This window comes from Ctenocephalides felis, unplaced genomic scaffold (assembly GCF_003426905.1).
Source record: "Ctenocephalides felis isolate EL2017-DRISC unplaced genomic scaffold, ASM342690v1 CF-g0.4_SCAFFOLD_03286, whole genome shotgun sequence".
Lineage (NCBI taxonomy): Eukaryota > Metazoa > Arthropoda > Insecta > Siphonaptera > Pulicidae > Ctenocephalides > Ctenocephalides felis.
In genome coordinates, this window is record NW_020539440.1 from 1 (window position 1) to 22,119 (window position 22,119).

Below are 22,119 nucleotides of genomic sequence, written 5' to 3' on the forward strand. Positions count from 1 at the left end.
GACATCAGAACCAAAATCAAATGGTACAATTTGTGGGGCTACTATAAAAATCAGAATGATTAAATAGTATATGCCGTCAAGTAAAAGATATTTTAATATCAATTAATAGATTCGGGATAACTTTCACTAGTCAATATGTTTTCTTAATCTGTGTGGTTCAGAAAACTATTCTTAAAATCAAATAAAATACATAGTAGAAGCCGATCGAAATTTTTCAGTTCAAACTGCTCTTGCTTAGACATGTATATCCTAGCAAAAACTACAAATAAATACAAGCAGTCAATAATAACTTACCTCCATTACATTTATCTGCTGCAACCTAAATACATCATCTATTTACATAAAATAAAATACATAAAACAATCGAATCGCCTGAAAAAATCCTGTAAACAAAATGATATCAGAGTTGCCAAAAAATTGGGTAATGCATACTGAAATGCATTCAATACCAATGTAGGTTTTGCAACTCTTATATATGTATAATCAAAATGACTTAATAAAATACTCTAAAAAATAAAATTACTCAAGAGTGCGCAACTTTGAAATTCAAATTTAAAATGAAGAATAATAAATAATATTCAAAAGTATTAAAACCGTTCTACTTTTAATCTGATATAATATATCAATCAATAATTTACTCAATCAGGCGAGATAAATTTTATTCAATAAACTAAAATTTTGAAAGAGTATTTATTAAGTATCCACAAAAATATGTTCGATTGTATACAGCACAGAGAATATAAAACATAAAATAAATTTAAATATTTTCTGTAAACCTTGATCATGATTTATGCCATTACTCATAAAATTGTAAAAGAAAAAAAAAATAATTATGAAACCGATTCTGCCGCACAACAGACCAATGTTATGGCAAGGCCATGTTACCGTCCAACTTGGATACATTATGCTACTCAATCATACTGAATACTGTCAAAATGTCATGTATTTTGCTGTGCATTCGCGCGTTTAACAACATAAACTGCAACGTCACTTGTATGTTATGAAGCTGGGTCAGAAAGATCATGTCATCTAAAACCGTTTTTTTTGACATTTGTGCGGTTTCTGGGTTAGGTTTTCTATATGACAACCTGAGAAATATGCCTGATATATTAATATGGGCAGTTCTTCATAACATGACCTTGCCATAACATCTTTCTGTTATGCGGCGAATTGGTCCCTATATCATCATTAATATAATTTAAGTGAAAAATTAATAATAAATAATTATAGATCCTTACACGCCTTCTATACGATAATAATATATACTTTATTATTAGTACTTTAGATAGAAAAAGTTAAACTATATTACTAATAGTATGATTCCTAAAAAAATGTTTTAATATTGTGAATATAAAATTGTTGCTTTTTATTTGTTTTAAAAATTGCTGTATATCACCGAATTAATCAGAATATTAGAGTTTGAACTTACCCATAACTTGAACATCCAAAGTTCCTCTGGCTGTGTATCCTTGGGCATTCCTTTGCAACACATGTGTAGACTGCCTGATCAGAATTCCTTTCCACATTTCGATTATTAATGTTCCATTGGCAAATACCTTCTGTTTTCTGTTAATAGGGAGCTGTCTTCCATCTGAAAATAAATCAATTTTAAGAATAACGTATTTAGTTTTCGTCCTCTCGCAGAAAATAACTGATTAAGAATGCAAGCAAATTAGGATCAAAGAACACGTGGTTCTGATCGCAAGATGTTAATTTGAATCCATTTTTTCGTCGTAAGAAATTTTGAGAATAACCTTAGAATATAACGTTAACATCCCAATGAATCAGAAGTTAAGTAAATTTCCGCTACTTTGCAAAGCATGGTTTATTAAGTTCGTGTATTCAAAACTATTTGTTGAAATTTTGTCAAACTTAGAAACTTTTTTATCCATTTCATATACTGTACCTCGTTCCCAAAAAACTGATTCAATAGGATATCCAGCCACTGGACAAGTCACTTGCAAAATTTCACCGGCAACAATAGCTTTCTTCTCCATGTCGTGAACATAAGGTGCACCATAAACATGATTGATTTTGGCTGCATGGGATGCTGATCCAACCTGTTTTAATTAAAATATTAATAATACAGTTTACGATTATTTAAAAAGATTATATTAAAAATATGCATACCTTGCTAGTAGCCACACATTTATAAAGTCCTCCATCATTTGTATGAATTGAAGTAAATTTAAGAAAGATACAACATCGCCGTTGACGGTAACATATTGGCCTATCTGATACCTGTAAAACAATAAAAGTTTAATTAGAATTATTATAGAATTTATTAATTCAATTTTTACTAATAAATTTTACCTATCATTGTTTACAATTCGTTTATCATGCAATTCCCATGTAATGTCAGGTGTAGGGTTACCAGTTGCGGCGCACTTAAGGAATACTGATGGACCAGGTTGCATAGTCTCTTCGGGAAAAGAATGTCTTATCTGAGGTGGTTCGACTGTAGGAGAATAAATAAATTATAGTACCAATATTTTCATGAATTCATAAACAGTATTGCAATAATACTTACATCTTCCTCCAAGTTTAAGCTCAGCACTGCCTTGCGCACTTTCTTGTTCGTTACGAATGAAACATGGTACATGCCTTTATCTTCTTTTTCACCGAATCGATTCTTGAAAATAAAAATAATAAATTTAATGCAAAATCATAAACTATTGATTTTATTTATTATGGACTTTTCATATTATAAATGCTAACAAAAAATTTCGTGAAAATATATGTCAAAAATTAGATAGAAACAGAATATTTATAGAATTATATTTAGCTATAAATAATAAAGCAGTGAGATCTTTAATGCCATAGTCATTAGTTTTGTTTATTTTATTAAACAGATTATTTTTAATAATAATTTTGCTAATTAAATTATCAACCATAAACAGATTTTGAATGATACTGGATTTATTGAGATTACATTAACCAGTAAAATTAATATTAATTATTAATAATAAAATAATTGAATAACTTTTTGATGTATCTCAATAAGGACTCGCAGAAAAGAGCAAAATAATTCATTCACATTTTTGCAAATAGTCTAAAAAAAATTTCCACTTTTGCAAATAGTCCTAAGCTTATTACACAATTTAAAAGCTGCTGAAAAGATATCAGTGAAGAAACATGCTAGATAAAAATCTTATTTTGGTTTAATTACAAAAATTTAATAAAGTAAGGAGTAATAGGACGCGTCAAAATTTCAAAACAGTAAATTCTAAGGCATTTTTACCTTAAGGCAAAGGTAAAAAATTAATTTTTATGTAATACTAGCAACCCGACAAACTTCGTTTTGCCACCAGATGGTTTCGTGAGAAAGATAAAAAAAATTTTGTTTGTTTTATATTTGAAAAGAAAAATTTGATTTTATTACACGACATTAATGAATTTATTTCAATTACAAAAATCAAGTGTTTTTTTAGTTGAACTTCTCTAAGTAAATGAAAGTGAATCCGCAAATTATTCGTTTCTTCTCTAAGTAAAGTGCTCTTTGGTAAACCAATTTTTTTGTTTTTTGGTCTGACGTTAACAGAAACGAAGCGGATGGTTTCCCAACTCGTGAACAGGCAACGTTTAACTGCCCAATTTGAAATTTATCTCGCAAACTCTAAGCGATTCGCCTTGCGACTTGTTAATTGTTATTGCGAACGCAAGGCACACTGGAAATTGCAATCGTTTGAAGTCAAATGGAATCATTGGTATGTCACCAAATCGCCAGCAATTTTTGATTGAATGGTGAAATTCAGTGCGTGTACATCATTATTCTTTGCGGCAAGAATTGCTCGTTGACTTAACCAAGCGTAATTCTGATTATTCTCACTAATGTCATTACTCGAATTTTTAATTACGGTGCGTGAAGTTCCAGCAAATCAAGGCACGATGCCACTAATTTTGTTAGCTATAAACCTTGCGGAGCCCGAGACCTTTCTAACAAATGCAAAATTGCCGAAATCGGTTCGTGCGTTCTAGAGTTATATCGTCAGGAAGGAAAACCCGACTTATTTTTATATATATGTAGATGACAAAAACGTGATAATCTAATCTAATACTGTAATTCATTTATCAACAAAAATCATTATTTTATTATATTATATAAATTTTTGAAAACTACCTAAGTACTGCTTCACTGTGTCCAATAGGTTTCCCATCCTTCATCCAGCTGACAGTTCTTACAGGATTTCCAGTAAAATGGCAAGTAAACACGGCTGGTCTTCCAAAATCGATTGTTTGACTTCTTGGTTCAACGTGGGCTTTTAGTGGTGCCGTTACTGTTAGAACTGTTTCCACACTTTCGCCTCCAACTGAATTATTGACTACACACAAATATTTTCCACTATCTTCCACAACCGCTTCCTTGATGATCAATGTTCCAGAAACTTGTTTTACCCTGTCGTCTAAAACTACTGCTTGTTTTCTTGTACTTCCTTCGATAAACTTATACCACCTGTAGAAGAATAGAAAAGAATAGTTACAACTTTATACTTTTTAGTAATCTTCACACACGATTTGACAAAATTTAGATGAGTAATACATTTGAATAGAAAATTTGTCGATATATCAATTTACTTGAAATACACTATGATCAACTGATAGATAGAGTGTATACTATTGAAACTAATCGTGCTTAACTTTGAAGAAGTACTAGCATTTAGTAAATAACACTTTTTTAAGAAATTTGTCAATCGTGTGTGAATTTTAAATATATATAGCCAAATAAAAATGCGGTGAAAATAATTTATAGCGAGATGCACGGAATGATCAATAAAACAGAAAAAGCGCTCACAGCTAGTTATTTTATCCCAAATTTAACATGCATTAAAGATTACCAACTCCTTCAGTTTTGACAGATCGTTTCTAAAAAATAGTGATGACAGTTTTATAAAATTAAAAATTATTTTGAAATCTTTTTTGTCAACTTCATGAAGTGTGGGAATCGCAAGATCAAAATTCTAATGCAAATACAGGCTCACAAAAAATAAGCACCGCAACAAAAGCCAACTTATTTTGATACAAATAATTGAGTTACTAACTAAAAGACAACCGAAAAAGACAACATCGAAAAAGACGCGATTAAAAAATTTTAGGAATCAATATTTTTACAGGTTATTTAAAACACACTGCACTCAAAGGTAATTTTAAATTATATATTTATATATACATTTATTTAAAAAATCCACAAAACGCAATTAAAATTACTTCTAACTCCGTGCATCTACACCTGGAAAAATAACTGAAAATATATTAATTCAAATTTGGATTTCAATAATAAATGAAAAACTTAATTTTGAATTGATTTGATTAAATATGATTTTGATTTCAATAATAAATGAAAAAAATAAATTTTGAAAGATAAGACAGCTCCGAAAATTTCGAATTCCTTTATAAAAATATTTTAAGAACTTATATTTTTCACCAATAAATAATATAATAAATATACTTACGTTATACCCAACATTTAAATATATAATATTAAGATTCTGAATGGAATGAACACGTAATGTAAACCCTCGATCTATCTGAATATGCTACGTATTATAATAGGCATTAATTCTCAATTATCAATTTTGAATATATTTTGGATATTTAGAGAAATCTTACTTAAAATAAGGCACGGGATGACCGACAACTTCACATAATAAATAAACATTGGAATTTTGTTTGATCGTCACAATTTTTCCTCCGTCATACTTTTGACCCGGTACTTTTGGAGCAATGTTACTTGTTGGAGCTACAAATGTTAAATATTTTCCATTTACAAATATGTTAGAATTTAATGATATCGCCACTGCCCGATAGCAAGGTAAATAAGGGTGTCCCAATAATCATAATACACAATTTAATTAAGATTTTCTTTTCTAATCACGACTTACTTAAAATATGGCACTGGAAAGCCAATTACTTGGCAAGCTAAAGCAACCGGGGTGCCAAATCGGTTAGACACTTTGTTGAAACCGAATTTGTCATTCAAAGCTTTGGGAGCAATATTGCTCGTTGGTTCTGGAAAAGTTTATCCAATTAATTATTCGAGTGTAAATCAAAGGAATTAATTTTCATCGCCACGGCCTGATTTTTGACACAATGCTTCACAACGACAAACTTCAATGAAAAATGTAGTAAATATACCATAAATAAAATAAATGATTGGAGATTAATTTATTAGCACAATTATAAAAATAAATTCAAAAAAATCATAAGTATAATATTCGTAATAATATGTTATTTATCAGATATAACAATAATAAGAGAATAATTCCGCCAAATTTACTTATTTTAGTACTTTCTACGATAGTATATATTTTGATGTAACATGAAACTCAATTTTTCATTGATATATTATTATTTGGTGGTCCTAGTATATTTAATTCAATATCAAAACTTGTTATGAGTTTGATAATTATAATTAATAGGCAATAACAAAAAATAAATTATTACATTTTTAGATTGATCTATTTACAAAAATATTGTAAAAAATAGTGAATTAGTGAAATTTTTGATTCGGTTGAAGCATTGTCTGCTGAAGACGTAAGACAAGTTTTAGAATTGATTAAAAAAAATTGCTTAATGAGTTAGAATTTAATATAAATTGAACAAGTATAATAGAACATATGTATATTATCCAAAAAGCGGGAAAGAAAAACTTGTTACTTGAAAACATTTGTACATTTATAATCGAGTACATTATTATGTTAAATAAATGTAATATATATTTATCTGAGCCTCTTTTTCAATTATATGATCATATCGACGATAAAATTCTGAATTTAATATATTCGTTTCCTATTAATATAATTGATTAATGCATGAGATTAGAGCGAGTGCAAGACACATGTAAATCAAAAACCTATTCATCGATAGATATTATTCAATAGATGTTAAATGATATTGTGTAAGTAGAATAAAAACGCTTGCTTGAGAATTTCATAACTAATTAATATGAAAATACATAAAATATACTATTTATATTATGTGTACAAAATCATTAATGCGCATAATTAAAATAAAATTTCGCTGATTCTAACACAAATATATTTTACGGAAGATATACTTTGATCTATGTTAAATATTCAATAAAAAGATTGTCTTTTTTCTTAGTAGAATTTTTAAACCGCATGTATAAAATTAGTTTTTACTAAACATTTTTAGACTTACTTAAAGTAAGGTACAGGAAAGCCAACAACTTGGCAAACCAAAGCAACATTTTCTCCGACATCATTCCGTATTTTATTAAATCCAATTTTGTCATTTATTGGTTTTGGAGGTAAATTACTCGTGGGTTCTGCAATATTTTCATAAATAATGAAAATTGAAAAAATAACATATATAAATACGTTGTATGTAATGCCAGTGCCTTTCAGTGGAATAGGGTTTAAAGTTTACTTGATCATTGATGTTATATCATTTTCTTAACATTGAATGAAATATTGTAACTATAAGTGTAGCTATATTACTAATAATTTTACATTTTACTGTTGGAAGTACAGAGCAAACTAATGCAAAATTATGGTTATCAAACTATATAACTCACTTGAAGAACGGTACTGGAAATCCTACTACGGGACAAGTTAGAAATACTGATTTTCCAGAATGCGAAAATACGATTTCGCCGCCCTCGTACTTTTTTCGGGTACTTTTGGTTTTATATTGCTAGTTGGTTCTAACAAAATTTAAAAAAAAAATCATAATTAATTCTAAAGATAATTGCCTTTATGTTGAGCTTAAAGGGCGATCGGCACAAACGAAAGAAAGCGGAATAGTGCATTTTCATTTTTTTTTTATTTCTTTTACTTTTTATTCAAATTTTATTAAAATATCGCTGAAAAACTTACTGAAATCTAGGTACAGGAAATCCGACAACCTGACACAAGACAAACAGTGTTGAACCGAGTTTTCCAGTAAGTATTTTCCACGGAGTTCGTTCGCCTACTAGTTTTGGTGCTAAGTTATTAGTTGGCTCTGAAAATACAGAGCCAAAATTAATAATAACGTCTTTGTAGTTAGAAAAAATCAATTACGAAACAAAGGCTCTTTTACATATTTTAATTCGCAACAAGCAACGATAAATTAAAATATGATAAATTAGTTTGTTCAAGAAACTCACTTAAATATTGGAACAGGGTATCCCACGACTTGACACATGATACTAATTAGGCTGTTTTCACGACCAAGGATAATCTTCCAACCAAATTTATCGCCCATCAGTTTAGGTGCGATGTTATTTGTTGGAGCTGTATGATAATTAAAAATATATTGTATATAATTTGTGAACTGGATCAAAAATTTTATCGAAATTATGACCGTCATGCATTACAATTATTACAAGTGGCAAAGCGAATAAGTAATTAAACCTGGTAAAAGAAAAATAAACCAATGCCTGGATGCATCTTACAACTCAGAACGATATTTTAATATATTTGAGCTTTGCAAGTACTAAAGTGAGTCAACGTCTTAAAACATAGATTTTTACTTTCAACCGTGTACCCGAAAGTCCTAAAATTCAAAACAAAAATTCATTGCAAATGTGGTCTACCACATGGACTAAAACTAAATTTTGGATAGCATAAGAAAAACGAATAGCCATTCTAATGATGCTAATTAAAAATTAGTCCACACTACCCGAAAATTTGAAACAAAAAATTGTTTTTACCTTTTCATAGACTAACAAATAATTATTTAACAATATTTGTTATTAATAATATAGTCCACACCGATTGAATAAAATTGCGTTATTTGTTTATCGATATCTTTTACAGTTGCAACAAAAAGTTACTTTCGCATATTTTCAATTATATCTGGGTCAAATAATGTGTTGGGGAGTTGAAAAATGGGGATTTTTTTGAAAATCATTTAAATTCCAGGGTGGGGCCAATTCTGCATGGAAACACGACCAAACCCAGCATGAAGCTTTTGTATAATACTTGTTGCATATGATGTTGCAAGTTGGCAGTCGAGCTCAGGTCATACTACAAGGCCACATTATTTATCTACTTTATTGTTTGTGAAAAAAATTATATCCTATAATTTATATCCGTAATACTCAGAATCCTGTATAACAAATCCTTTATATAGTAATAAATTAAATCTTACTTGAAGAATGGTACTGGATACCCAACGACTTGGCACATTAGATAGACAGGTTGTTCAACACGGCCCAATATAAGTTTTCCCAAAGATCTTTCGCCAACTATTCTCGGACCGATATTATTTGTGGGTTCTAAGAATATATATAAAGCTTTTATAAATACAGCTTATAAATGCTAGTTAAAGCCACTGCCCTTATGTTCCCTTAGGATGTAATATGGCGTATCAGGAAAATTCATAAAATGACTAGAATTTATTTAAACTGGCATATCATGCCAAAACTTTGACCGACTCAGAGATTGATTGTAAAGCTTTAAAAGTCGGAATAAAATGCAAAAACTTAGACCCAAATAGGTTCCAAAGCAATGTTTGAAATAATGTGTATATAATTGCACTGAATATTTTGAAAATTACCTAAAACTGGGCAAAGGATGAGCTTGGGCTTGGCAAAATAGTGCCACAGAATTTTCTACCCGAACTTCTAGTACATTGTATTTGAAGGATGATGATACTTTCGGCGCAGTTCCACTAACTGGAGCTATTAACAATAAAATATAGATTCAAACTAACTGCTTTAGATGAATTATTGTATATAATTAAGTTCAATACCAGTGCCCAAATGTAAAAGAATTTTAAGGTGCCAAGGACACATAAATGACTATTTTGCTTTATATCACGGACGTACTCCAATTCAGCCAACAACCAATATAAAATTTATTATAGAAAAAAATAATCAAAGCGCTCCAGAATTTGATAAATTTTTATCTTTAATTTTTTGTCTCTCTGGTTATAATCAAACCGCCAATAGTAAGAACAAAGAACACAACTTATGCTCCTAGATTCAAAATAAATTTATTGAAAATTTTCATATTTGTCCTAAAACTTATTGTATCAACTGATTAATAAAAGTAATTCAAAAATAGATCACTTATATTGGTCCAAGTTCAAATAATTAAATATTCATATTTACATAAATATGGCAATCGGTTTCAATAACATTTATAAAAAATGAAAGCAATTTAAAATCTATATAAAAAGATTTGGCCTGAACCAAAATTCAGACTTAATTTACACAAACTTAGTGGATGAACAGAATAAAATAACCGAAATGAAATAATAAAATGGATAGACTGAATAAAAATTTAAAAAATCAATCAAGTAAATCTAAAAATCGAAAGAGAATCACCTAGATTTCGGTACTGGAAAACCTTGTGCTTGGCAAGGCAATTCTAAATCTTGTCCAGAATGTCGAACAAACGAAGATAATTTATCATCAGAGGCAAATTTAGGCGGTCGTGGTCCAACGGGTTCTTTATTTAAAATATATTTATAATAATATATTAAGTATTATTTTTTTATTACACTGCCATTGGGAAACAGTACCAGAAGACCGAAACAATTTTTAAATAAGTAAAAATAAACGCTTTTTTTAAGTACCTGTAATTTGGTACAGGAAACGCTTGAGCCTGACACAATAAACCAAAACTTTGGCCAATATGTCTGACGAAAGTGCTACTTTTAGAATCAGATGGAAAAGTAGGAGCTTTTGCGCCAACCGGAGCTAAGAAATCATAAAATGTGAAAGCATTATGCAAATCATAATAAACAAAAATATTATTTTGCTAAATGCCATTATATCCGCTTACAGATCTACCTGAATATTGGGACGGGATACGCTTGGGCCTGGCAAAGTAAGCCAAAACTTTGACCCAAAGATTTTTGAAATGTGCTGCTTTTAGCTTCTGTAGAAAATGTTGGTGCTTTTGATCCGACTGGTTCTATGCGTTTCCGAAAAACATAACGCAATAAGAAAAACAATTATAATTATAATTATAGCATGTGTGCAAATTTTTAAAGACTACTGAAATATTTGCCGATCTACCTGAATAAAGGAACGGGAAACGCCTGTGCTTGGCAAAGTAAACCGAAACTTTGACCGGACGATTTTCTAAATGTGCTACTCATGGCTTCAGTGGAAAATGTAGGTGGTTTCGACCCTACAGGTTCTGTTTAAAAATTATAGAAAAAACGCAGATATAAAAAATAATATACCTTTACATCGATTTTATGATATTACAATTAAATATTAAAATAATTTTAATTGCAAATGATTCTTAATTCACTTATGTTTACCTGAATGTTGGCACAGGGTAGGCCTGAGCTTGGCACAAGAGTCCAAAGCTTTGATTAATATGCCGTGTGTATGAAAATATATGCGAATCTGATGATAAGCTCGGAGCTTTCACACCGACCGGTGCTATTAAAATGAATAATAAAATACATTTATTTCAAGCTTTTAAAGTATTGCTGATTAAACTAGTGAGACCCCAAAAAATAAAGTTATTTTTTCAATCTATACCTGAATGCTGGTACGGGAAACGCTTGGGCCTGGCACAAGATGCCAAAACTTTGCCCTATGCCTCTCTTGTACGTAAAGCTTGAAGAATCAGACGAAAACGTTGGAGCTTTCGCGCCTACAGGCTCTAGCAAATAATTCTCAAAGTTTTAAAATCTAATTGATAATCTATTTGGAAATACACCGAATGCTGGGATATTTAACCAGGGCCTTTTTCTTAAATATCTACTTATCATTTACCTGAATATAGGTACTGGAAATGCTTGAGCCTGGCATAGCATGCCAAAACTTTGACCGACTGCGCGTTTGATTGTAAAGCTTTGAAAGTCCGAAGAAAAAGTGGGAGCTTTGGCACCAACAGGTTCTATAGTAATTTTTTGAATAATGATGTAACTACACTGAATTTTCAATTTCGAATTGTATTTTCCATGCTTAAACGTTGGGATAAATGTATAAAATTCAATCAATGTATACGTGCAAATTAATCATGTAGATTTTTCAAAATCTTGTTTTTGAGTCTATTATAAAAAAAGTAGCTACCTCTTGCATCGGATGTTAAGTAATATAGTAAAATGTTTGTGCATTATGAAGGTAAATATAATAAATAATATTTTCATCAATTTTATTACCTTATGCTAGGCACGGGAAACGCTTGAGCTTGACAAAGTAAGGCAAAAGAGTGTCCTACCGAGCGCACAAAAATACTGCCTTTGGAATCAGATGAAAAAGTTGGAGCTTTTGCGCCTACGGGCTCTAAATTATTTATCAGAAAAAAAAATATTATCAATATAATTAAAAATGTATTTCTTTACCGGTATACCAGAACCGACACTAAATTAATGTGAATTGGATTTTAGATTTAAAGCTTTATGAAATTGGCATATATATTTTTTGTTAATAGCAAAAAAATAGAGCACCTGAATGAAGGAACAGGAAAGCTTTGGGCAGGGCATAATACAGCAAAGCTATGGCCTGCTTGCCGTTCTATCCAAGATCTTTTTACGTCTGTTGAAAATGTAGGTGCTTTGCTACCAACAGGCTCTGTGTAATGATTAATTAATATATTTATTATATTTTAGTTACTGAACGAATTTTGCCGACTATGTGAATGAAATATGGCCAGCAATAAAGCGCTATAATATTCATTAATCATAGAAAAACTGAAGTGCAAGTCGCTGCTCCAACGTACTGATTTTTGTCATGATATTATAAATTGATAACATTGTTTTCTAAGAAGTTTCCTTCGTATTATCACATTCTTCAAACTATAGCAAAGAAAGAGCAAAAATACCATTTCCTACAAAAGCTACGGACATTGCAAATAAGAGCCAATTTAGTTACTAAAGAGTACCTGAATCTAGGTACAGGAAAAGCCTGAGCCTGACACAGTAGACCAAACCCGTGTCCTACATGACGTGTATAGGATATACTAGTCGCATCACTAGATAAAGTCGGTTTCTTCACACCAACTGGCTCTATATATTCATAACAATAGCAATATTCATGAAGAAAATTCAAGCAACAATTCATCAAAAATAGTTTTTATAATTCTATTATATTTTGGATTAATCTACCTCACACTTGGGACTGGGAATCCCTGGGCCTGACATAGTAATGCAAAGCTCGTTTTCGAATTTCTCAGGAACGAATTCACGCGATTGTCAGTTGAAAATTTGGGAGCACGCACTCCAACTGGTTCTATACATTAATCAAAACAAATCTAAGATTCAAATATAATAGTTTTTTGACAAAACCAGAATGTTGGAATTAAGATTAGGTTCTACGAAAAAAATCATACCGAAAGAAAGGTACTGGAAAAGCTTGAGCTGGACATAGCAACGTAACACTCATTTCACTTTTTGTTGTAAAACCTCTTGTTGTGTCGCTTGAAGAAAATTTCGGCATAACGCTCCCGACAGGTTCTGGTAATTATTTAAAGTTACGAATTTGGCATATTTTTTATATAAGTACTATGCTAAACCAAACCCAGAAATGTTGGAATAAGGATGTGAAGATTGTTTATAGTATTTTTATTTTTGAAACATATCCTACCGAAATAAGGGTACTGGGAAAGCTTGAGCAGGGCATAACAGGGTGACACTTTGATTGCTTTTCGAGGTAAATCCTTTTGTAGTTTCACTAGATGAAAATTTCGGCATAACACTTGCGACAGGTTCTATCAACGATTCAAAAATATTTATGAGAGCCGAAGTTAAAATTTTGTTTCGTATCATATATGCCACTGCCTCAACAAAATTAAAAGATTTTTATGATAAAAACAGAAAAATACGAAGGTAATACTATCTAGCTCTTTTATTCAGATTACTTGTTATTTCTCTGTATAAAATTTATGAACATACCTAAAATTCGGAACGGGAAAAGCTTGGGCTGGACAAAGCAAAGTCAAACTTTTGGAGCTTTTGCTAGTGAATGATCTACCTGTATCGCTCGAGGAAAATTTCGGCTTAACGCTTGCGACTGGCTCTACATAAATGCCAAAATATTATAATTTGAATATCAAACGATACGAAAATATTAAAAATTGTAAGCATAAACTATATCATACGTTTCTATTATAAATATACGTATTTCACCTGAAAGCTGGAACAGGAAAGGCCTGTGCCTGACATAGCAACGTCACACTTAAAAATTGTTTGGATTCAAATGTTCGACTTTTGTCCAGACTTGGAAATTTTGGTTTCACACTGGCAACAGGTTCTATTTTCAAAAAGATATCAAAATTAACAAATCTCCCAAAAAATTTAATAACGCCAAGCCAAAAGTAGAGATAAGTTATAGGCTTCCAAAATTAAAAATTATAGAAATGATGTATGTAATATAAAATATTAGAAGACCAGCAAAATATACATAAACTAAAAGCAACTAACTCATCAAGCAAATCCCTATATCTCACCTAAATTTAGGCACGGGAAAAGCTTGTGCTGGACATTGCAAAGTGGTTCCAAAACTTTTACCGACAGATGCCGTTCTGGTAGTATCACCAGCAGTCAAACGTGGTGACACACTTGCAACAGGTTCTGGGTAAAATATAGTACAGATACTGATATTCTAATTATATTTTTCATTTTTAAATTGGGTATTGACAAAAAATCGGTCGCACTAAATTTGAATAGACTGCCACAAAATGATAGCTGAGAGAAAATATAAGAATCGAAGAAATTACACGAAAAAAATCCGAACGATAATGTGAAAGAATAGATGTCTTAAGGAACTTATTGTTTCAATAATTTTGGTAATTATAACGGTGTATTAATACTGGTTATACTCAGTACTTTTTGGATGTATGTATTTAAAAATAGATTTTATTTATTCAAACAGGGTAATGTACAACATTTTAATCTCATATAAAAGTTACCTCCATATGATATAGTATCAAAACGAAAGATGCCATTCAACAATATAATAAACAATCAATGAAACATAATTGAAATTATGGGAAAAATCAATATGATTTATTTTAAAAATCTTGTTTATTTTAAAATTAAAGTTTATTTATTTTAAAAATTGAAAATAATTAGAAAAAAACTAATTCGCGCTTTAGTGCCGGCCGGGTACCCTATCCCAACATTCAGGCAGTGGCGAACAAACATTTTCTGATCTTAGGTCTTGTTGTAGTCATCAGAATATATTTGTTTAAAAAAAAACATACACTTATATTCTAATAGTAATGTTTTAGTACAGTTCAAAATATAAATCATTTGATTAAATACTCATTAGAATTACTATTAAATGGAGAACTTGCATGAAAAACTTGTCTTTATTTTTATGATGTATTTATATTTGAAATGGCAGTCATTCGTGCTAAGTTGGTAAGTATATGAAGACATTTGAAGTATTATAACTATCCCTTTTATCCTTAATTCAGATCTTGTCCTAATTCTGAAATACCTTAATGTTACGATATACTGTTGAAATAATCTTTGTAAATAATTAATTTAAAAATACTCCAAAAATAATAGCAAATTAAAAAATAGAACTTTATGGAGTCTTTGCGTCTTTGTCTTTATCAGCCTCTATTTCGAAAAGAGTATTCGAGCAAGTTATTAAAGTTTATGACTTTTATCTCTTTTAGCCCATTTGACGACTTCCTAAAGCTACTTATTTATACCTATCAAGAATAATAAATATTATTTTAAGCTTTTATCAAGATAAATATAATTTAATTGAAATAATTTCTTGAATTTTGATGCAAGTTCCCAATTAGTAACACGAATTAATTAGACATAGTTACAACATGATTTTTCTACAATAATTATCTCTATCAATTATTATTTCCATATGATGATTCGTCATAAAAGAAGTGTTTTGATGATAATGAGAAAACAGTGAACTGTGGTAAAACATTACAAAACAAGTACAATAAGCGTGCGATATAAGCATTTGATGTTATATGACTAATCTACAAATATTTTCTAACATGTTCAAATTATATAATAATATTTTCTTTTCAATTAAAACTTTAATTAACATGTTTAAATACATCATTCATTTTCATGATCATAACAAATCAAAATGACAAATTTTCAAACTGCCCTTTCGAAAAATTTTATACAATATTATTAAAAATCATATTACATTTACTAAAATAACTATAAATATTTTAATATTATTCTGTCTTTAAAAATTTACATATTTACTTTCATTTAATTTTTATGTGAGATATGATATTCGACATTAAAAGAATTTTAGACTTGTGCTAGGAAACTAAGATGAAAGATTCTGATATGCAATAGAGAAGACTTTAGTTTTGTATATGCTTGAGATTTTTAGTAGTAAGTACTTTTATCAGAATATTAATTAATTGAAATTATATTAATGAAAATGAAATGAAATTTCAGAAAATATTGATTAAATGAAAATATATGATTAAATGAAAAAATATATTGATTGATTGATTGAATATAATATATTGATTAAATGAAAAAAATATAAATGCATTAATTGTACAATAGTGTGATATATCGTATACATTAAATACTTGCAAAATTTATTTAAGAAATTTATAAGAAACATAATTGAATGTAGTGTTCTGATTTTAAATGCCTTTGATATATTGCACCAAATAAATAAGATTTTTTCCTACATCATTCATAATTTTTGTCTTCTTTTATAGTATTACTCTTAATACGATTCCATTTATAATAAATAAATTTAAAATACATATTTTAATTATACTAATTGTAGATTAACATTGATAATCTTTTATATTGACTTTAATCTTTATATTTGGTGTTTAAAATAAGTAAACATAACAAAAAATTCATTACCAAACGAATAATTTTAAATATTATTATATATTTGAACATATTTAAAAAGTATATTCATATGATATACTATTTGTGTGATAGTAGCAATAAAAATATGAAAGTTATATCATATATATAAATAATTTTATTTGTGATTTATTTGTAAAATACTACTAGTAAAAAACAAACAGATATTTTTATTGCCCAAAAAAATTAGTCATATGTTTAAATAAAAAACTAATTTGAAACAATCTGTAAAAATGTAACTGTAATATAAAACTAAAATTTTGTCAACATTTAAACATATGACTAAATACAAAATTGTAATTAACGAAATAATCTACCATATTTTATACAACGCAATTATTTCTTTTGTATGTTCATTGTATAAAAGTAATAAACAGTGTTAAATGGTATATTATGATAATATTAATTTTATTTGTCCTTTTTTTCTAACGAATAATAAAACTCTCTGGATAAAATTTGAATACTAAATGATGAAAATATTAAGTAATAATTATTGATGATACAAGTAAAAAATACGTCTGAATGATACTAGTATGAAAAACGATATACTAAATAATTCTAGTGAAATATATTTAATGGTAAATTATCGTTCATTAAATTCTATTACAATATTAGAGTGAAAACCTAAGCAAACAATTGTTGAAAATGAAATATCTTAGACTGTTATTTCATATTATTATGATAACAGTCACATTATCAATTTGCCCATTAGGTAAAATATGAAACAACTGGAACTTCCAGATAATTTATTAAAATGTGTTATGTCTTAAACCAATATTATCAGAACGAAAGAAAAAACAGCCTAGCTGTGAAAGTTTTCATTAGTAATCCCATATAATTATTCTTAAACAATTGCATTTGTAAACTTATCGGCATTAATAATTAATCCATTTAATAAACAATGAGTATATCAAAACCTTGACATCGACATGATTTACTCTATATAAGGTCGTTTTGCGTCTCAATTTTAAAGCATAATACATATGTTTTAAATATTAATAAATGCAAATTGTTTTTAACTTGAAGTATGATGAATTGAAATGTAGTCAACTTTTTATTATGTGCACTAGGTCGCTTGTTTTTGTATGTAATAAAGCCATTAATTTTTGTAATTGAGTAAAGTTATAATTATGAAGCAATATAAAACCACGAAGTTGATTTAATTTTTTCGTAATTGTATAATAATGATTCCAGATCAAATTTTAAACTCATTTAACACTGTTTTTAAAGTAGATAATGTTAAAATTAAATACCTGCAAAATTTGATAAATAATTCTCAAAAAAAATTTAATGTGACACTACATGTTTATGATAAAAAAATATTTTATTATAAACATTTTACTGTAATAAAGAATGGTTATTCTATAATTTATTAAACTACCTAAAAATTATATTTGCAAATGAATAAATAACCATTTATTAAATTAAATTTATTTTATTCAAAAATTTTGCAGGTTCAACCAGAATACTTAAATTAAGTTAAAAACTTAATCTAAGTATACACTAGTTATTTGTAAGTATCATTAAGCCAAACTCGTTTAGTACTTGTTTCTACTTAAACTATTGTGATTTAATATTTCCAAAACTTGCAAACATTTAAAAAAATATTAAGTTGTTGCCTTAATATTTCACCCATATCTGACTTTAGGTAGTTCAGCCAAATCTTTTCCAAAAATTAGAAAGCAAATTGGAGCAACGCAAAGTGAATTGGGGAACCAAAAATCAGGTAAAAATCAAGTATCATGTAAAAAAAAACAATAACAACAAATGGGTTCCATGATCACGACTTTTTAACTATTTTTTAAAAAGAAAATTGAACAAGATGACCATTCGACTAGGTGTAGTGGCATTTGTAGTAAGGGAAGTAACAAAAACTTTCCTGTGTGAGCAAATAATCGCCTGAATCAATAAGAATTGAAATTTGACCATAATTAGAATTGTAACTTCAGAATTTTGAAATTTCTCCATTATTTCTAACATAGCCCATTATTTCTAACTTATTTTTATTCATATTTAAACCACTTTTCTATAGGGCCATAGTATTTTAAAATTTTCTTGAGACCTTTAACTCTATTATCTACAGACATTCGTTAAAATAACAGTTTTCAACACTTCAAATCATAAATTTTTAGAAAAGTTAAAAGACATAAAAAATGGTTAACTAGCATAGAAAATCTAACAATGTGACAGTGAAAATTACGACAAAAAAATACAGGTATACATATAATAAAAAAAAAATTATAATTCAGTTGGTCAATCCTTAGAAAATGCTACAAGTTTTTTTTTGCAAGTTTATTGACTATTTTCGAAACACTTCATTCCTAAATCGTCAAAATGTAGTCATATCACAATAGTTTAAATAGTTTCAAATAAAAACTGAGTATTTTTTTAAACCATGCCTTTGGGACATTTAGCCCACTTACCAGTGATGACCAGCCTTCCTTTGGTTGCACTTAATCTTGTCTTCACCAGTAAGTCTGTGTTTAGTTCTACATTGGTACGTTTTGTAACCATCCTCAGGACCAACATCTCTTATGTGCAGTTCTCCAGATGGCAATACTAAATATTTACCATCTAAAAATGTCAAAAAAAGAATTAGTTTCTAACATAAATTTAATTTGGATTACTAAAAAATAGTTACTATCATTAGCGTTTAAAAAGCTTGTTATGTCTCAACAAAATATAGATCGTGATCAAAAATTGAAAGGCATCTATAAATTATGTAATATATTTGAACTTCAAAAATCTGATTAAATATATGTTAAAAGCTAATTAAAAAATTTAAAATAGAATTCTGATATTAGAACAAAATTTTTAGTTGATGTACTTTGAAGAAATCTGAGAAATCAAGATGATCAAGTCTCAAATTAAACAGTTAGACGCTTATTGTAATACTTTTAAATACTTTGTTCGACGTTGGCTTTATTAATTAAATGGATGTAAACTAATTTTGAAATCGCTAATTTACTGTAAATATTTCTACAAGTATAAAAGTCTATTAATATGGAATATCGATAAATAACATAAGAGTGTGACATAATTTATTATGAGTGCCCCATCCTTACCATCACGTTATATTTTAAGTAAAATTCTAAAAAACTAATTCCATTTTCAATTGATATCTTAATTTAGATGATAAAGAAAAATAAAAAAACTAATTTTATTGAGACATAATAAACAAAAAATCATTTGGAGTTTGTTCTTGATTTCTTCGGTAAAGCTAACCAAAGTTCTTTAAACAAAAAATAATGTAAAATTCGTCAGATTGATTGATTGATACTATTTTATTTTATTTTATTTTATTAATTACCTTAAGTTGTTATAGTTCCATTGAAAAATATAATAATGCAACTTATTGTTTTTATACTTAGTAAGCATTTTACTCTCCATTATTTATTTAGCCATTTATTAAAAAATTGACACCTTACGGTTTATTTGTAATTATTTCTTCAGCATTAAAGAATAAGTTTTTAATAAAGTTTGAATTAAAAAGGCTCTACCTAGTAAAATATTGTGCTCAAATGCTTCTACTATGAATACAGTTTTTTTTAGTCAAAATTCCAAATGATTTTTCGGCAACACTATAAATTAAATAATTATTGTACAAAAACCTTTTTACGCATGCAATAATCTAAAGCTTTTTTATTTCAATATACATGCGTGCAAAACAAAAATTTGTTATATCATTACAAGTTTATAAATAAACAAAACAGCTTTAATTGACTTTGTAATTGATAATTGATGTCATAGAAGAGCAAGGTATGCTAATTCAAAATACTTATCTATTGTATTTTGTTTAAACGCACAAAACGATGTGAAATTTTTGTAGCCTTGAATATAAAAATTAACCAAATTCAACTGGTAAATGGTTAAAAATGTTACTGGTTTAGGAAATAAAAAACTTATTGAAGGAGTTTTTAGATATCAAATGTTGCTGATAGTTTACTTTTATTTATAAGTAATTTTTTGCTGATAGACTTATACAACTTATATTTTGTTTGCGACAATTTATATTATTATTGTAAAACCGATAAAAAATATGTATTGTAATCAATAGCAATAAATATTTGTACTTTTTCTGATATTAGTGTTTTAACATTTTGAAGTTATTACCACTAAGTGCCAAAATTATTTAATTTTTCAACGAAATTTATTCTATTTATTATTTCTTTAAAGTAATTAGTAGTAAGTAATTATATTTTCTTTTAAAGTAATGTAAACAAGCTAACCCAGATATGTATAACAAATAATAATAAAAATAATTTATAAAATAAATAAGCTTACTATCTAGCTAACTACATCATTCATTCCATGCCATTTCGGAAGAAAGGACTTTTAGGATAATCGGCAGACCGTCAGATCTATGGATAAGGGTTCAGGATAATAACTAAAATAAAAATATTTATGTTATAAAATTATTTAATCAAATTTATATAAGCTTCGATTATATGATGATGCCACTGAAATTAACAATGTATCATTAATTACAGCATAAATTAACATTGTCCTGAAAAGTCCAAATAAGTAATAAGAAGGAATCAATATAATTTTATTAGTTGGATCATGGAAAAACTTCTTAACCTACACCACTTAAAATTTTTAATTAAATCTGTAATAACGATAAAATAATTTTATAGTCATCCTACACACCATAAGTTCCATTATCTATTATTGACCACCGTTGCTATCAACCCAGTCAGAAACATCAACATGGTCCGCCACAAAAGATGGTACATGACATTTGAAAACCGCCGCGTTGCCCTTGATTACAAATAAATCATATACCTGAGACTCGTAGTACTGGTTCACAACTAATAAGAAAGAAATAATTCAAATTAAGCCCTTTACAACCATAAATAAAGTAGACATAAATGACAAAAAATTCGAGTTTATAATATTTGACATCAGGATGAAGAAGCTGGATAATATCATTCTCCTTTCATGCACTCTAAACAAAGAATTATAACAAAAAAATAATATTTTAACCATTGTCGGTAGAATTTGGTTTATATTCGTTTCCCTGGTCATCCACCCAGGCTTCAACAGTCAATAAAATCAGCAACAAAAAGATGGAACACTGCATTTCAAAAGTGCGGTGTTCCCGCGTAAAAACGAATTCGTCTATAACGCGACTAGAGTAGAATTGTTGAACAACTGAAATGAAAATGTATAATTAATTACGGAATTATGAAAATTACTTATTTCCAGATGAGTATTAAATATCCGGTGATGTCAGCGTCATCAGTTCCAGATCCTCCTGGAAAATCAAAAATTAAACCTTTTTTTTGCAAATTAATGGGTTTTTGCTTTCAAAGTTTGTCTATGCAGTTTGGTTTCAGCTAATTTAAGAGTATAGAGCCTATGATAACTATTCATTATTTT

The 22,119-nt window shown here is 28.5% G+C and overlaps 1 pseudogene; it reads right to left on the reverse strand.

Moving 5' to 3' along the window:
• Positions 1-11: 11 nt before the first annotated feature.
• Positions 12-21,548, reverse strand: LOC113382117 (annotated as a pseudogene).
• Positions 21,549-22,119: the final 571 nt, after the last annotated feature.